This window comes from Fringilla coelebs, assembly GCF_963513975.1.
Source record: "Fringilla coelebs genome assembly, chromosome: 8".
Lineage (NCBI taxonomy): Eukaryota > Metazoa > Chordata > Aves > Passeriformes > Fringillidae > Fringilla > Fringilla coelebs.
This window is the reverse complement of record NC_140066.1, coordinates 33,230,835-33,250,392: the sequence shown is the minus strand read 5'-3', so window position 1 is coordinate 33,250,392 and position 19,558 is coordinate 33,230,835.

The following is a 19,558-nucleotide window of genomic DNA, read 5'->3' as shown; positions in this document are numbered from 1 at the left end:
TGACACGTGAGTCCAGGAGACCCTCAGTGCCAGCAGAGTTTGTGGGATGTATCAGTGGGGGCTCCACAGACTCTTCCAGAAGGTGTTATTAACACCTTCCCACATTTTCTCCATATTTCTGTTACAAATCTCACATCCCTGGGGTGCATGTGCTGGTAGACAGCAGCTGCAAATGAAGAAGGTGAAGAATAAGGACTAGCTTCTGTTCTAAAATCTTTATTTTTCTTATATATTTTTTTAATATATTATATATATATATATATTATAATATATATTATATCTATATAATAATAGATATATTATTATAGTCTATATCCTAAAATTCAAAACTCTGAGTTTTCTACCTTGTGATATTATACACATCTAATCAAATTATACTCTCGTAATCTTAGTGTTATTAATTAATTTTGGAAGTTTTCTCCGTGGTTTTAGGTTAAAGGTAGTGTTTTCTTGGGAATCAGAGTGTCTTAGTACAGAAAGTTTAAAATTTTTAGTGTCTACAACTCTAACACCTATGTATATAAATGCACATATATACATATATATCTATATATAGATAGATACAAATTCACACACAAGCACAATGCAGCTTTTAAAAACATCATTTATCTGCTCACCTGTATAAAACCAACATTTTCCTCTGAGCTACCTTTGCAATCCCCACTCTACAGTCTTCATTAATATCTCTGCAAGTGACCCTTTTTTTTTATTTATGAGAATATTTTTAGGAAAAAAAAAAGATAAATTTTCAGTCTTGCTGTGGATTTTCACAACTATTTCCCCAGAAAGTGTTTCTAGGGGGTCACTAAAGTGGCAGGGAAGTAAAAATATGTGCAATTGGACTTCAGAATAAGGAATTACTGACAGGAGTCCCTAGAAGACACTGAAGTTGAAAGCAGACAAACCCTTAAAAAAAATTACAAGGGACACACAAAGGATGGGCCAAAAAGATTGTCCTGGTTCTTCTGCTTCATCTCACAGAGGCAAGCACACAATGAGTCTATCCCAGAAAAATGAAGATCCTACAGTCTTGATATTTGTGCTGTGAAGCTTAAATATCTTTTTTACCCAAGAAAAATGTCAGAGGCACAGAGAAATAAATTATTTTCTCCGTGTTTTAAGCAGATGCATGTGCAGCTATGGATTGCTCTTCTGGAATTTTTCGTCTTGGGAAGTTATAAAAAGCTTTGGAAAAAAAATTTAAAAGCTGGTGATTAGTATTTTCCTGAGGTAGATTAATTAATTTGGTTTAAATTAGCCTGAGCTAATTCCCTGGATATTGTTTTCTCCTAAATACATAATATACAATTTTTTTTTGACAAGTGTAGTGGGTGATGCACAAGAAAACTGCATTTTTTGGGGGGTTGCTGCTTTTTGACCTAAGCAGAAGAATATTTGGCTCATAGGGATGGAAACTTCTCCCAGTCCCACCAGTTCTTTTCTCTCTGAAGGAATGGGTTTATTTTCATGCCTTTTTATGCAGAATGGTTTATTTTCATGCCTTTTCATGCCTTTTTATGCAGGAAACATTCCTTACACATGGAAATATTATGGTGTGCCATTGACAAAATAGCAATGGGAATTAAAGGTGGTATCAACACTGTCATTAGCCAAGGGAATAAATATTTTCCAGTAGAACTGCATCAGTTTTTAAAAAATAAAAAAAAAAAAAAGAAGCTGAGTAAATTTCATTTAATATAATTATTCTTAAGACAGTGAAAATTGAGCAAGATTCAAAAGATTCTTGTGATTTTAAGCATGTGACCTGGTTTCATTCCTGTTTGAAGAAAAATTACAAGATTAATTCAGGTTAGAAAAAGAGATGCCTGCTCTTGTGGAAAAGCTAAAAGGAAATATAAACTTTCAAATGGTCGGTGGACAGGCAAAAAGGGGAATAACAAATATTTTAGTCCACTTGTTGAGTGACATTCAGTGTGCTCTTAGCTGGCTCTGTTTGCACTCACTCTGCATTGTGGCCTCTGTTTTTTACAACATCCTCCTGCATTTGCAAGTCCTTTGCATCCCCCTGCATTTGCAAGGACCCATGAAGGCTGAATTTCTTCCAGAAGGAAAAACTGCTTTTTTCACCAACAAAAAGAAAACTCTTCCCCCTTAGGTTGTTGATTTCCACTCTCTAAATTCAAAGCTATCTTGTTATTCAAGTGGACTCTTTGAGATTTTGCTCCCAGGAGCAATTAAAAATATAAAACCCTGTGACACTCCCCAGCAAAACTCAGATCAAAAGCAGTGGTGGAAATAAAAATTACATCTTTTTCACTGGGCTTTGCCTCCTTCCAGGTTGCTCTGTGAGAAGGATGATGCTTTGATAGATGGAATTAATTTTCTCCCGATTTTTTAATGACCACAGCTTGCCCTAATTTTGATAGCAGCAGAAAGGTTTCGTTTTGTGCTGCTGCAGAGGAGGGTGAGGAGCAGAGAGGTCCCTGAGCTGGTGTCACAAGCTGTGCCACTCTTGGCATCATTCTGTTCAAGGGCATTTCCAGCACAGGGAGAAATGAAAGAACATAAAATAAAACCTTTGCCTTCCAAGCTGAAGTTTTCTGCTCTCTCTCCCTCTCCCTGCTCTGGCTGTAGCAATGCAAGGCTCATTTCTGGCTGCCTTTGGGTTGGAAGTGTAAGGAGAGTTCAAATGCACAAAACCACTTCAGTTCTGTCCTGCTACTGCCTTTCCCAACATCGAGATAAAAATCAAAAATGGACTCAGAGGAAAAGATTAAAGGTGAAAAGGATAAAGAAATCACAAGCAAACTGTGCAGCCTTCCATGGCCTGGAGGTGCCACAGGAGAACTGCAGAGAGAACATTTACAAGGGCATGAGGTGACAGGGCACAGGGAATGGCTTCAGACTGAAAAAGGGTAGGTTAAATTGGATTTTAGGAAGGAATTGTTCCCTGTGAGGGTGCTCAGCCCTGGCACAGGGTGCCCAGAGCAGCTTTGGCTGTCCCCTGGATCCCTGGCAGTGCCCAAGGCCAGGCTGGACATTGGGGCTGGAGCAGCCTGGGACAGTGGGAGGTGTCCCTGCCATGGCTGGGGTGGCACTGGATGGGATTTATGGTCCTTCCACACCCAAACCAGTCTACAATTCCTTGATTCTATCACTCAATTTATTTTAAAATAACATACCAATCACTCACCATTGACCTGGTTCATGAGGAAAGTCCATATCCTCACTGACACAACTAAAATTTTAAAAAACTGTAATAAAACGCATTTGAGAGCTAAAAAAAAGGGAACGGATTTTTTTTGCTGGATGGGGGAATAATTTGTCTTGCATTTATAACAGTGATAGATGGATGTTTTTCCTGAAGAAAATGAAGTTATTGGGACAAAAATAGAAGCTAACAGCATACTTGAATTCAGTATAATGCAGAGGGAAGCTAAAGCATTGCTAATAATATCTAACTTTTGCCCAACAATTAAACCATCATTACTCCTGAGTGCAGGGCTGAGTAAGCAATAAGAAGTGTCTGAAAGGATCAGTATATTTAAGGTTACTTGCTTTAGGTGCCCATGAATGAGGAAATCACCCCATGGGCAGAATTAATTCACCTGATTAATTAACCTGAGGCATGGTTCCTGCTGTGCCTCCAAACAGAACACCACAAAAACAGCTCCTACATATTTATCTTTTTTTCCTTTAGATTGCACCTCTTGAAAATTTTAAGGGGAGAAACTTACACTCTTTTTCTCTTTTTAAAAACAATGGAGCTCTATTGGGAGTGGTTCGAACTTCTTCTCATCGATTTAGTTTTTAATGAAATATATGAAAAAATGACAGAAAAAATGGCATCAAAAGGGTTTTTTGGGGGGGTTTTGGTTGTTGGTTTGTTTTTTTTAAGAAAAAGATAAAGTTATTAGCCAAAGCAGAAGCTGAGTGTGTGGATGCTGTTGGGGCTCTCCTGGGATGAGTGACTTTCCCCCAGGGATGGCAGGAGCTGTAGAGGAGCCATCCCAGCACTGCCACAGCCCCTCTGGGGCTCCAGCACAAAAGCCAACCAAAATATTGCAAATATTTCCAGTCCAAAAACCCAGCAGAGAGTAAACTGGAACACCTCTAAATGTCACTGACTGGAGCAAATTGTTTTGTTTGGTTTTTCCCAGCGCAGTGTTTGTGTGAAAGCCACCGACCCCTCTGCTGCAGCTGGGCTGGCCCGTGCTGGCTGATGACCCAGCCCATGGAACTCAGATATCACAGCCCTGTGGAATGATTTTGGCTCTCACTTCCAGAGAGCATTTTCAGCTGGCCTGTCAGAAAGTCTGCATGCAGGAGTTGATAATTAAGCAGCTATTATTCTCTATTGCTCGATAATTGCCATATGCTCCTAAATAATGTGTTTCTTTCCCCATCTATTGCAAATCTGGCTCTGCTGGATTTTTCCACACAGACTGAAGTCCCCTGTGATTAACCCACTTCTCCCTAAAGAGCATCTTGAAGCCTCTGAGGGACCCCAAGTGCCTGAGGGACACGGCTATCTTCAATAAGGTTTAATTTCATTTAATTTCATTTTTAAAGCATCTCTGACCTTTTTCAACACGCAGACCATAAAAATACTTTCCCACATGGTTATATCAAATGACATGTCCACCTAGGTTTGCTAATAGAGCTGCACTGCTCTGTTCCTGCTGGCCCCTGGCTATATTAGCTGTCTGCTTGCCTTATTTGTGAGTTATAAATAGCCAAGGACTGCATACTCACTGTCTGGTTACATTGAACAAACTGTGATTTTAATTCTCTCCAACAAGCCTGTCTCCTGACACAGGTCTGTCCTGAATGCTCAGTCTTACCTGTTTTCCTTTATTTTTGCAGTTCTTACAGAGCTGGGAGATTCTTAAGCAAAAATTCCCCTGCTGTAAAATATTCCAACAATTAGCAGAGCCACTGAGAGGCATTTGTCCAGCATTAACAAGCTGTTTGCTGCAAAGAAATCCTCCACATCATTTGTTATTTCCTGATTTGGTGACATTTTTATATACTCAAGCTGCACAAATGAAAGGCATCAATTTGTGAGCTGCTCTTCCTGGGTGAGCAAGTAGAAAGAAGTTGTGAAATCCTCTCCAGGCCCTGCTGGACAAATTTGCTGCAAACCAAAGGCAACAGGCACTCACCTCCAGAAGCCTCCCAGCCTCGGGCCAGAAATGCTTTACAGGTGAACTAAGGCAGAGAGAGCTGGAGGCTGCACTCAACACAGGATTAAATTCCCTAAACGAGGGTTTAGGCAGGATTTGGCACCTAAATCTAAGGCTGAAAGCTGAAAATCCTCTGCTCCCAGACCTGGGCATCTCCCTGTGTGCCCAGGGAGGTCTCTGGGGTGGTGACTTCAGGAGCTGCCCCTGGTTCCTCAGCATCTCAGTTTGTGCTGAAGCTCAGGGATGCAGCTGTGCCAGGGCTGGTCCGGTGTGGGAGCCCAGGAAATTCCTCTGGCTGCCCTGGAGGGCTCGAGCCCCTGCCCAGGGGGCTCAGAGACCTTGGCACACAGCCCCAGACCCCTGTGCCTTTCATTTAGCCCTTGGAAAAAACAATTACCAACCTTATATGAAGGATTACAAGCCACGAGAGTTTAAGCAGAATGATAGTGAATTTATCACGGGGTGAAAAATAGATTTTTGGGGTTTTTAGAATGGGGGTTCAGGGGGACAAGATGGAAGAATCTGGGTGTGTCCTGCCTTTCTCCTTCTTCTTCTTGGCCTCCATCTGCTGCTGTGATGTTGGCACTTTTAGATTGGTCTAGAGTAGAAGCTCACTGTCCAACATAGGTGATAGGTACTGGAAAGTAATTGTAAATATTGTACACGTAGTTTTTAGTAAGTAAAGACACAACACTGCCCCGGGGGCAGGTGGAGTGCCTTGGACTGTCCTGCTGAGCAGACCTCGGCTGGACAGGAGAAAGAATTTTATAGATAAGGAACAATAAACAACCTTGAAAGCAAGAAATGAAGAGTTCCTTCGACTGCAGGGCTGGGAAAAGAGACTTTGTGACACATCTTGGGTCAGTGATCAGCTAGAGACCCCGAGAGTGCAGGGCACACCTGAGCTCTGTGGGTCACACCCCACTGGGGGTGAGGAAAAGGTCACTTTAACTCTTTAAGGGCAGTACAATCCAGGGAGCCCAGCAGGCCTCACTAATTGCTGGAGCACCGGGCAGGGAGGACCAAGCTCTGCCTCTCCTGTGCCCTCATTTTGGGAAATGAGGTTGAAATGGCTCAGTGGTGGCTCCTGCCAAAAAAGAGAAGGAGTTTTCCAAACTCTGTTTCCAGGTGAGTCATCTCCACCAACTCCCTGAAAAATGGGCAAGAGGTACTTGAGTGTTCCTCATGGAAATCCTTCCTTGGGGCAGCTGATCCTTAGGCGCCAAATCCAAAATCCAGACTGCAGGATTCCAGTTGAGGGGGGCTCACAGGACCACAGAACACCCTGAGCTGGAAGGGACCCTCAGGATGATCCAGTGCAGCTCCTGTCCCTGCACAGGCACCCCAACAACCCCACCCTGGCAGTGCTGCCCAAACTCCTGGAGCTCCGCCAGCCTCAGGGCCGTGCCCATTTGTAGCCATGATATTTTATGAAAAATCCTTTCCTTAGGATTTTTCCTCCTGAGAAGCTGAGAGGCCTCAGGAACAAAATGCAAACAATGATTGTCTGCTGCTGTGGGATGCAGCAGGTGGATCTGGGATTGGTCTCATGTGGTTGTTTCTAATTCATGGCCAAGCACAGTCCAGCTGTCCAGACTGTCTCGGTCAGTCTGAGCCTTTGTTATTCATTCCTTTTCTATTTTTAGCTAAGCCTTCTGATGAAATCCTTCCTTCTATTCTTTTAGTATAGTTTTTAATATAAAATATATCATAAAATAATAAACCAAGCCTTCTGAACATGGAGTCAACTTTCTCATCTCTTCCCTCATCCTGGGACCCCTGTGAACACGGTCGCACCCATTCCCTGGGGAGCCTGGGCAGTGCCAGCCCCTCTGGGGAGGATCCTTTCCTGAAATCCAACCTGAACCCCCCTGACAGCGCTCCCTGGGTCGTGTCACTGTCACAGAGAGAAGGTGACACCCCCAGGCACCGTCCTGCTCCTGCCCAGCAGGCCCAGGGTGGGAGAGGCCATCCCAGAGGACTGACAGGAGCAGAAACAAACCAGAAAAGGGCAGAAATCTTCAGAGCAAATCACAGGCATGATTAGTGTGTGAAATGAGTTCGGATGAGCAAGTTCCTCTGAGAAATTACAGCCTCTGGGGGAATAATTTAAACGTCCATGGTGAGCAATCTCTCACTCCATGGTTCCATCGACTTCCCCTTCCCTACAGTTACAGGGAGGGTGAGAAAGATCAGCCCAACTTTTCCATGTGTTTACACTGGCAGGAGCTGCTCCCAGTTTTATCACTTTTATTAACACTGCTGTGGCATTTGTGTTTTGCTCAGCCACACTTGGAGCAACCTCGCTCCATGAAAGCTTTTCCGTGTATTTGTGTGCTTGGCTGCAATCACAACTCATGAATATTCCCAAGGCTGAGTGCAAGAGAGATCTGCTGGACTCCAAAATTGCTTCACACACAAATAAATGAGATTTTTGGCTGTGTAAAGAGGCTATCCACTGATTTTCTTTGGTGGGAAAATTTATAAGGATGGTGCTGTCTGCAAATGTGTTTCTCTATCCTCGTGTACTGCAACATCCAATGACACAGCAAATTGCAGTTCTTATATTGCAGGCTGCTCCTTCATTTCAAGCATTATGCCATGTTAACATGAAAATAGGAATTTTTTTTTTCCCCTCAGAGGCTTTAATGGAAAAATTAAGTTTGCTGCTTCTTCCTGTTTCAGTTTTGATGCAGAAAGCACCTGGGTTTGTTGTCAGGATCCCAGACTGGTCTGGGATGGAAGGGACCTTAAAGACCACCTTGATCCACCCCCTGCTATGGGCAGGGACACCTTCCCCTGGACCAGGGCCACATCCAGCTTTGCCTTCTCTTAATTTACTTATTTTGTCCCTCTGTAATTTGATCCATTCCTCAGAAATAATGTGTCAGGTGTCATTTCTCATGACCAGCTTCTTTCATTTTCTTTGCTGTCAGTTGTTGCACACAGTTTGCATTTATGCAGCAGTTTGATGAAGTAATTTCCATTTCCATACCCTCCTTCTCTTTATTAATTTATTTTGTTTCTGCTGTGCTTGTTTCCTTTATCTCTGAAAAAAAGGAAGCAGAACTTCCATTAAGTTTGGACCTTATGTGGATTATCTCCAAGCTCTAAAATATCCTTCCTGCATGATAATCCAGCTTCTTTCCTTTTCATGGTTACATGCTATAACAAGCTTTTGCTGTTTGTATTAAAATCCTCCCTAAAGCCTTTAAAAAAATTAAATTTTGTCACTTCTTATTTTATTCCCTTCCTTAATGACATGGAGCATACGGACAATTTTCTGATTATTCTTTTGTTTTTCCTTTCCTTATGAAATATGATTTTTTTTTTCCCAATACTTCTTTCTAACACAGTTAATCCCCTGGTTAGGCTTGGTGCCTCATCAGGATGTTCTTACACTTTTTTTTTTTTTTTTAATATTAATTAGTCTGTGGGTATTTGTGTACCTGTAGTTGAAAAACTCATTAAAATCACCAGTTTATTGTGTTTAATTTCAGCAACTTGCTTATTGCAGCCTGCCCTTCAGGAAATGAAAACATTCAGGCTCTCAGCTAAGCTTTTGAACACATGCTTAGAGGCATTTTTGACCAAAAGAAACTGTGCTTTACATATTTATTATTTTTTAATTGTCTAAACCAGTTTTACCAAAGGACTCCTGGGCCTTGCACAACTCAGCACATATCAAAAAGTTGCCCATGGCTCAAAAAATTTCCCCTCACAGCCATGCTGGAAGGTTGGGCTGGATTTCCTCAGTCACATCCAGAAAAACCTCCTTGCCTTTAATCTCTCCAAATGTCTTTTTATTATTATTGTTGCTATTATTACTATCATCATTAGTAATTATTTCCCCTTCAGTTTCAGCTTTTCAGTTTGTTGATTCATGCCCACAAAGGCAGCTGTGAAGTGCAATTTTCCATCTCTGTCAACACTGGGCTCCATGTGGTGCCACTTCCCAAGGACCATGCCAGGATCCTGGGTGACACAAATGAACCCTGGCCTGCACAGAGTTTGGATTTCATCTCTGATCATCCCAGGCCTCTTTTCCCACCCACATTTTCCACAAGGTGCTTCCTCACTGTAATTTTTTATATTTTTTTTACCTGTTTTGCAGTGCACTCTAAATTTAGGCAACTTGAAAATGAAGCTCAGCTTACAGGGTCGATATGATCAGACAAAAGGTTGTGTACACTTTATAACTTTTATCCAAAGAGCTTTTTTTTTACTCAGGAGCAGATGAAAGGGACAAACAGAAAGAAAAGTAATGACAACACCCTGTGAGTGACACTGGAGGGGAAGTCCCACAGGGATCTCCTCTGCAGGTTATTGGACACAAATATTTCATGTTATAATAATTTTCTGGCTAAGATCTCCACTGCTGGGAGGTTCCTCACCCAGGGATGCTCTCATAATAAACTTTCTTGCCTCAAGACTCTATTCCCATCTCTCCTGATGTTTTTCTGTCAGGACCTGTACAAGCCATGTTTTCTTTGTCTTTTTCACCATTTGTCTGGACAGCTTTGGAAATGAAGCTACTGCAGGGTCTTGACGTGGACCTGGAGGTGCTGTTGAAATCCTGCCTTGGAAGAGATCTAAGGGGGTTGGAACAAAATGAGCTTTGAGATCCTTTCCTACCCAGGCTTTTCTATGATTCTATAATCATTTTGTGATTTGGAATGGGGGATGCTCTGTAACAGCCCCATGTATTATCTGCTTGCCACCCACTTGCTAAGAAAAAGCACAATAAAATTCCAAAATGGACATCTGAACCCAGGAACAGCTTCCCAGGGCTTGGAACTGCCTAACTGAGAACCATAACAGCAGAGAGTGCCTGCAAATGTCCAAGAAGGTTTGGAAATGACACAGAGCAATGGTAACAGGGAGAACAATCAGCATGTGGCTATCTGGATTAATTGACATTCCCTCGAGAGGCAGAGATGCCAGGGCTGATTGCTCTGATCCCTTTCCTTTCAGCAAACATGAAATTAAGGAGGACATATCTGGGCAAACAAATCTTGCCACCAGAGATAAAACCTGTGAGCTGCAGTGGCTGGGGAGGCTCTAGCTCTCAGCACATCAGTTTGGGGGTTTTAAAGCTTCTCCAACCATCACCTGCTGTTGTGGGGTGGGGAAAAGCACAGCACGGTGACATCCATCCTGCTCAATGTGGTTTTCATGTGCCTGTGGCAAACATCACACTGGAGCAGGGCACTCCAAACTGGAAGAAAAACTCAACACTCATAAGGAAAAGTGGAATCTTAACTCTTCCCTGCTGCTTTTGTTTTGCAGCAATTTCTCTCAGTACGCCTTTGCAAGATCTCAAGAACATGTTTTTTGTAAAAGCAGTCTTTTTTCCCCCCACATTGTTGCCTGCAAAAAGAGGCTTTATTTGATGTTCCAGCTATTGTTTTTGGTATTGTCTATTTTCTGCCCTCTAGAAAGTCACTGAAGCCACTGCCATGTCACCTGCTGGGGCTGGGGACACATTTGTACAGCCAGAGGAGGAGGTGTGTCCAACACGCGTCTCAAACCTCCCAGCTGGTCTTGACAGCACATCATTAACTTCCACAACTGATCTCATTAGGAAATTATAAATATGCAAAGTCCCAGTAAATTATTTAATCAGGAAGTTGTTGGATACAAATAACTGCTCAAGGGAAAAATGCAGGGGATTTCACTGACATCCTGTGTGGGCAAAGGAGATGGATGCTCAGTGGTTTTTGTCTGTTAATGCTGGGGAAAAAAACCCAAAACACACACATGTTGCTATTAAAAAAACAAAAATAAGAAGAAAGAAAAAAAGCCTGATTTCCATGCATTTTTTAAAGAAGGAATGGATTTTTTTTTCACCTGTAAATTCTCAGTCCAAACTAGGACTCATAAGGACAATCAAGTAGTAGAGAAACGAGGAGTGACTTGACTTCTGTGCATAAACAAGGAAAGGCTTTGGATATTTGCTGTGGGAAAAAAAAATGTTATCAGCAAGTCTGAATCCAGAAGAAAATTTTAAAAAAAAGTGTTACATCACATCCAGAGGGCTGGAAAGGAGAGCTCTGTTGTGTGGGGTGTGTTTATGTGCAGGGATAGCTGTGACACTGCAGCCCTTCCCTCTGCCACCATCAGTTATTTGCCTCTGGGGCTGAATTCCCAAGCAAAGCCTCCAGTCTGCCACTAAATGTAGGAGCTGGGTAATCTTAGCTGTAGGGCCCTGCTATTTCCCAGCTGTCTGTCTCTTTGGATGGGTGTATATTTATGGCCTCGGCTACTCAGTTCTAAAATATTTAAATTCCCTTCTCTTCGTTTCTGCTGGAATTTGCCAGAGAATTTCCTAACGCTGAGAAATCCTCCTCATCGTGTTACAGGCATCACAAGTAATCAGAGCAGCATTCATATGGTTATGTCTCGCTCAGTTATCCCCTTGTACCAGCGAAATAATTGCACAGAAGCAATAAAGAGCAGACAAAAACCGGTGGGACTGTAACCCCAGGAGCACAGCAGTCCCTGGAGGGTGAATTGCTGTAAATCACCCACAGAAATGAAAGCAGCTGGCATGAGTTTTTCACCAAGTCACGGCGAAGTACAAAAGACATTAAAAACAGGTATAATGCGGGTAATTTGGAAATACTGTTATATTTATGATTAATTCTTAACGTATCTGCAATTCAAAGAGTTCTGCAGAGTTTCACTTTTTCAGGGATGCAGGAGCCGGGATGCGGGGTTGGGAAGTGATAGCAGCCCGCTTTTCCCGGGATGGAGCAGCCGGGAGGTGATTCCAGCCACTTTTCCCGGGATGAGCAGGGGCAGGGAGGTGATCCCAGCCGCTTTTCCTGGGATGGAGGGTTCGGGAGGTGATTCCAGCCCTCTTTTCCCGGGATGAGCAGGGGCAGGGAGGTGATCCCAGCCGCTTTTCCCGGGATGGAGGGGTTGGGAAGGATCCCAGCCGCTTTTCCCGGGATGGAGGGCTCGGGAGGTGATTCCAGCCGCTTTTCCCGGGATGGAGGGTTCGGGAGGTGATCCCAGCCCGCTTTTGCCGGGATGGAGGGGTTGGGAAGGATCCCAGCCCGCTTTTCCCGGGATGGAAGTTCGGGAAGGATCCCAGCCGCTTTTCCCGGGATGGAAGTTCGGGAAGGATCCCAGCCGCTTTTGCCGGGATGGAGGTTCGGGAGGTGATCCCAGCCGCTTTTCCCGGGCTGGAGGGCTCGGCAGGCGATCCCAGCCCGCTTTTCCCGGGATGGAGGGCTCGGGAGGTGATCCCAGCCGCTTTTCCCGGGATGGAGGTTCGGGAGGCGATCCCAGCCGCTTTTCCCGGGATGGAGGTTCGGGAGGTGATCCCAGCCCGCTTTTCCCGGGATGGAGGTTCGGGAGGTGATCCCAGCCGCTTTTCCCGGGATGCGCAGCCCGAGGCCGCCCTCGCGTGGCGTTGGCCGCGCGGGCGAAGGGGACGCGGAAAATGTGGGAACGGGGAGATGCTGCGGGGCTGGAAGTGGAAAACAGGGGTGAAATGTCAACCAACCCCTTAGGAAGTGCTTGGGAGCTTTGTGCAAATTCTGGCAGAGCCCAGCAGTGAAGGGGAACCCCAGGGATGCGCTGACAGAACCGGAGTCAAACAGCAAATCCTGCGTCTCCCAAACCATCCTCCTCCTCCTCAGAGCTCCTGTGCTCCTGAGCCACTGGACTCACTTTTTTTCCCCTTGGTCTTTTCCAACCTAAATAACTTTATAATCCTGTGATTCCCTGTTCAGCACTGCAGCACAGCATCTTCAAAGCCAGAGCCTAAAAAGACACCCTCCTTACCAACATACCTCATTAAACATTACCAATTGCTAAGCAAACATTCCTAATTATCGAGTAAACACTGCTGACACATTTCAAACAAATAAAGCCATCAAAACCCTGGGAGGAAATTTCTCCTCTGACAGATGCCTGTGGGGTACCCAGGCACTGGCTGTGAAGTCTGGTGCACCTGTTTTACCCCTTGAAAACCATCTGATAAAATGAATTACCAGTCTCCTGTAAGCCTGGCAGCTGCCAGCACAGCAGAAAACATGCTGAAATTAATATTAGAGCTACAGGAAATTCATCTTCAGGGCTTCCAAAGCACTGAATCAACCCAGGGCTGTGTAAGGAGTCATTAGAGCCCAAACTGAACCTTCCTCATTCAGTTTGAATGGAATCTGTTGAATATATTGATTCAATATCTGTTTATACTGAACCTTGGGCACAACTCAAACACTTTGGGTTTTGAAGAGATACAAAATTTGAATTTTCTCAACTGTTTTTGTAGCCAAGATTGTATTCACTCGCACATGTATTTTTACCTAAAGGGTAAAAATGAGTTTTATCTCTGAGTTTTACCTAGGTAGCAACAATTTATAAAGTAATTGTCTTTAGATAAGAGAATATATTTGCATTTTTAAAATCAACAGATAAGTAAAATTCTGGCCTCACTGCAGTCAGCAGGAATTTTGCTAACAAGTCTCTTCTAAGACAGATCAATCATGTCTTTCAGCAACTATACTCTCATTAAATCCTGTTACTCATAAACAGACAAGGTTATTCTCATCTTATATAATACATAACAGGAATTCACATTATTTGCCTTCAGCCTGGAAATGTTCCAGGCCAGGGTGGACAAGGTTTGGAGCAACCTGGTCTAGTGGAAGGTGTTCCTGTCAGAGCTCCATAACCCTGCTTTTATTTAATTGGTAATTATCTCATTACCTCCCTGCCTTAGACCCCTCCATCCTCCTGCTGGAACTCTCAAAAAAAATAAAAAAAAAGCACTTGGAACACTTCAGGAACATGAATATGGGTAAATACAGCTCAGCCTAAAAGGGAGTTGCAGGGTATGACTGATCCTTGCAGCAGCAGCAAGGAAGACACAAAACTCTGTGGAGCACAAGCAGGGGTGGCAGGACCCATCCAAAAAGGCTTTTTCACTACAAAGTTTACCCCAATTTTTTCCTCAGCCACAGCACCCAGCCTGATTAGAAACAGGAATATTCCCCCAGTAATTTTACACTTACACTGTATTTCCTTTTGTTATGGCAATCTCTTCATAGTCTTAGCATTTGCTTTCCAGAATGTTTGTATCTTGAATAAAAAATGAAGCAACAACATAAATCAAACTAAAAATGCTGTGGACTTTCCCTTTTCAGATGCATCTGTCTGTTGTAAGTTTAGTGCTACTGATCTGGTAGTTATTTTAACAGCTGCTTGGCTTCAGCCCTGTTGATATATTGGTTATTTTTATATATGGGAGGCCATTTGTGTGACTGATTTTGCAATTCATGCTGCCTGCTGGAGGACATCCCTGGAAACAGACCTCAGAGCTGTATTCTCAAGATGAAAGCAATTGGACAGAAGTACCTTTCTCAAAAGAGGGAACTCTATTACATTTATTTTTTTTTCCTCCTGAATTGCTTGCTAAAGCCAATTGGTTGGGTGATTGGAAGAAATGAAACAGGGAAAAAATTGATGGGATTCACATGTCGGTGTGCAGCATTAAAGCCATTTCTTATCCTTAGCAAATGGGGACTGTTGGATCAAATTCCAGCATAAGGCCTAAATACAGTCCAGGGGAGAAAATGATTATGCTTATCATGCCAGCATGGGGTTGGGGGAGGTGAAAACAAGAGCATCAAAAAAAGCACAACCAAATTGCTCAGGGTTGTTATTTCAGGTTGCCAGTTGCTCAGGCTCCCTGCCCATAGAATAGAGATGCTGCAATAACTATAATTTCACAGATAACTTGCATTTTAGGGGTCAATATAAAAAAAAAATCAGGAGCTAGGAAGGAAAATATCAAAGGCTGGCAAAAGAAAGAGGCTTTGGTAAGGAGGTTTGTGCAGCTTTGCTGCTTCATACCCTCCTAGGGTGTAAAGATGTGACCAAAAAGCATCCTGACTCAGTGAAATCATAGATTTAAACATATATAATCTGCATGGTAAGGGCCTACAGTTACAATTCTTCAAGATACACAGGCAGGTGTACAAGTGCTTGCCAGAAATCCAGACATGAGCACCACTGGGGCTTGCACACCTTGCTGAACTTGGTATGGCTGAATTTTGGGGGGTGACAGGAGCTGTTTCTATGTGATGCTGAATATTTCTGGCCTTCCTCAGTGAATGTGAAGAAATTAACAGCTGCACTTCATCTGGGCAGCATTTATTGATATCATTACCTATTCTCTAGCAGAGAGTCAGAGCAGAGACTTAAGAGCAGAACATCTTACAGTGAAAGGTTTCAGAGTAATCCCTCCTCTGCTGATCAGTGACTTGGAGATTTCTTGAGTTAGATATGGAGATTACCTATCTAAATGACAATTTTTGGTTTTAACATGAATCTCCCCAAACACTTTGGGGTCCAGCTCCCAGACTGACCACCCACAGGAAAGAGGGTCCCCTTTTCCTTAGTTTAATCTTGCTTTTTGTTTTTAGCAGATGCTCCCTAGCTGCTTTGAGAGGTCAGAAATCACAGATTACTCTGCTATCCCAGGTGACATTTAAATACTTCTGTTTTAATTTCTGCTCAGTTCAGTGACTGCAATTATTGCTGTCAGATGTGGACCAAAGTAAACAATCCTACAAGAATTTAGAAATTACAGTTGTTTTCCAAATCATAAACAAAGCAAAAGAACCTTGTTCATGCCACCCATCTGGATGCACATGGGACAACATCTGCAGCTCTGAGGGAAGGGCATTGGTTCTGAAAGGCACACACAAAATGCCATCCCAAAAAGGCTCTTCTGTGTTGTTTTTCTACTTTTCAAAGAGAGCTCAGTCCATAAAACAAGAGTGGGCTGTTCAGATTGAAGGATTTGCACTGGGACGTGTCCAAGGAATGACTGGATGTGGCACTCAGTGCTCTGGGCTGGGTGTCAAGGTGGGGATCAGGCACAGCTTGGACTTGATGATCTCAGAGGACTTTCCCACCCTAAATGATTCTAGGAAAATTACAGCTCTTGTCCATCACAGTGGGTTAGACCCCATGACCTGGTACTCAGCAATGCCTTGAATCTTCTTATGAAAAGAAAAGGAGTGGCTGCTGGCAAAGAGAAAAAATATAGAAAAACCACATAAAGAAACAACACACAAACTCTGCCATCAATTCTAGAATCAGTTTCTTCCATCTCCCCCCCCCAAAAAAAGCTATGTGGGGTGAATATTCAGCATCAGTTTGTACTAAAATAATGATTGATGCGATTCTCCTGCAAACTGATTGGTTTATCAAAAACCTGGTTTAAGCAACAGGCATTGCATGGGAGTCACTGTGTATTTTTGACACTGTGTCATTTTTGCTCAACTTCCTAGAAAGAAGAATGCATTTTCCTTCAAAATATAGCTTGAAGAGAACATACAAACATACAAGATTAAGTCACTTTGCATTTTATTGTGAAATCAAGCAGGTGTGTGGATTAATCTGCTTTGGGGCAGGGAAGAGAAGCCAGGATGGGCTGGTTCTTACAGGGCTTTTCTGATATTTTGATGAAAACTGCTGATCACAAAAAACTAGACCCAAATTCCATATCTGAGATTTTCTTGGTGCAGAATTTGCTTTCTCAGGGTCACACATCAGAGCCCCCAGGGCGGGGAGCTGTTTGGAGCAGACTGAGCCAGATGGGGAATCTCCTGTGGCACTGCAGCAGATGGGATCTCAGGAGGGAGATCCCACAGAGACCCTCCATCCCAAACTTCCCTCGCTTGCCAGGAGCTCTGGATTTCTGAGGCCTGGGCAGATGTCTGTAAAGCTTTCAGATACAGCAGCTACAGGGGTTTGAGAAGAAATGATACCTAAATTATTTTGACTTTTAACTCAATAACTAATCACTCATGTCCCACAATGTGGACTTTTCTGTCCAGTTTCAAAATACCACCCAAACCCATGGAGAAGAAGGTGAAGAAAAAGGACCAATTCTGCCCTAAAACCTCCATCTTTCTCTCTCTATATATATATTACTATATTCTGTATTCTAAAACCTTAAACTAAGTTTTCTACCCTCTGATGTTAAATGCTTCTGATCAAACTACACACCCATATTCTCAGTGCTATCAATCAATTTTGGAAGCCTTCTCCATGGCCTCAGGTCAAATGCAGAGTTCTCCTGGGGGTCAGAGCCTGTCAGCACAGAAAGCCTGAAATTCTCAACATCCAGGACTCCAACACTCCACCCTTTTTACAGGTGCCACACATTTACCAGGATATTCAAAGTGCTGGGAGTGCTATAAAGAAGCAGTAATTGTGAAATAAAAATCTCTCAGAAACATGGAATGGTTTGGATTAAAGGGAGCTTAAATCCCATCCTATCCCCCTGCCATGGGCAAGGACACCTTCCACCATCCCAGGTGGCTCCAAGCTCTGTCCAGCCTGGCCTTGGGCACTTCCAGGGATCCAGGGGCAGCCACAGCTTTTTTGGGCACCTGTGCCAGGGCCCTCTCATAGAGAATTCCTTCCTAAAATCCCATCCAACCCTGCCCTCTGCCAGGGGGAAGCTATTCCCTGTGCCCTGTCCCTGCATTTGCAGTAATCCATTTTTAAGTGGAGAAGCCTTGTATTAAAAGAAAATGAAACAAAATAACCACGAAGAAAACAACAATAAGAAAAACACATGCAGAAGAGCGCAAAAAATTAGAATAAAAATAAAGACAAATAAACAAGCTGAAATAAATTTTATTTTTTCTTTCCGAGCTCGGCATTCCCTCGCATCCCCGGTGCAGCGGCATTCCCGGCACTGCTCTCTCCTGTCTCTAGAGGGCTGCCTTAAACTACGGAAAAGTGTCCAAAAAGCCGCTTTTCAGCGCTTTCCTCTTCCCTCCCATCCCAATTTCTGCACCGTCATCAGCAGCTCCTCTGCATGAATTCTGTCACCTGCCTGGAGCAGATGTCCTTTAGAAGGAGACTCGTCCGCAGCTCTGATCCTTAGGTTGTCCAACGCTGCCCAAGTGTCCCCAGCACTGGATGATGGTAATAGCAAATCTTGGCACTGTGCATTTTGGCTCAAACCGGTGCAAAAGTACAGGTTTATTGTCTGGCTGGGGGTCATTCCACAGCCACCTCACTGAGAAGGGTCCAGTCAGGGACTCTGAGCAGTTTTAAATGCAGAATGTGTTTGTTATACTCAGAATTCAAGGAAGGGTTAAAATAAAGAACTCTGCTGTAAGCGTGTCCTTGTCCAAAATGATGCTGCATAATAAAGCAGAAAGCAAATGGATTGCATAAAAGTGCATATTCCATTTCCAAATGCCACATTTTAAAACTTGAAATGACAGCTTGTATTTCTAATTGCTCTCTTTTTTTGTTTTGTTTTTGTTTTCTTGGATAGTAGATCTCCTGAGGAATGCAAGTTTCAAGAGTTCAGTGCTTAAAAAAATGGAGCCTAAATGAAACTATGTCATTCAGTGAGGGCCTTTGCTGCTGAAGCAGTTTGTGTTGGAAACAGTCTTGTTTTGTAAATCTGATGATCAAAAAGAACCTGCTCAGTTTTAAAATAAAACAGAGTCAGCACTTTATTAATTATGGGGAAAGCATAGAGGAAACTTTTTAATAATTTGCAGAGAACTCCAGTCTCTAAATATCAGATTAGTACCTGAGCTGATTCAAAGGGCAAGCCAAACAAACTGCTGCACTTGTGTGGAAAACAACTATTCCAGATTTTGAAGACATTTGGAGGGTTCTTTTGAGGTAATGGCAGTGTTTAGTAGCAGGGAGGGGGTCAGAGCCCTTGGCCCCCTCAGCTCTGCCACTGCCCCCAGGTGTGGCCAGGTCTGGGTGTGTCCTGCAGCATCCTGTCCCATCCCTGGGCACTCCAGGAGAGCAGGACTGCAGGAGATACGGATCCTGTGGGATCCCAGACTGGTGCCCCCACACACACAGAGGTGCCAGCCACCCCTCCTGCAGCCCCACAGAGCCAGAGTGGCCCAGCCCAGGTGCTCTGGCCACAGCTCAAAGACACCCCACGAGCTTGTGAGTAAGGAAATCCCCCTTGGGAGCCTTTGGCTCATGGCTGCATTCAGATTCCTTGGGGATAAACCCACAATTCCTCTTCTTTGCCCTCCTCCTTTCGACCACGCAGCATTTTTGTTTCTACTGGGTCAAGCATTTCTCTTAGAGTACACTGAATTTAAGTCATGTTCTTCCTGTGGGTGCTCTGAGACAGGATCATCCTCAGGGCCTCCCTCATCCCTGTGGGGTGAATCTCACCCATGCTCCCTCCCCAGGGCTCAGGTTCAACCTCAGAGTCACGAGGCACAAGCAGCACTGTGGAAACCCTTGAAGGACCGTCTTTAGAAAAAAGGCAGTGCTTGAATAATAAATTCATACATGTGAGGTAAATATTTTATACACCAGAGATGCAAACAGATTAAATTAATTTCCAGCTGTTCCATTTATTACATAGCTTTTCACCAAGTACC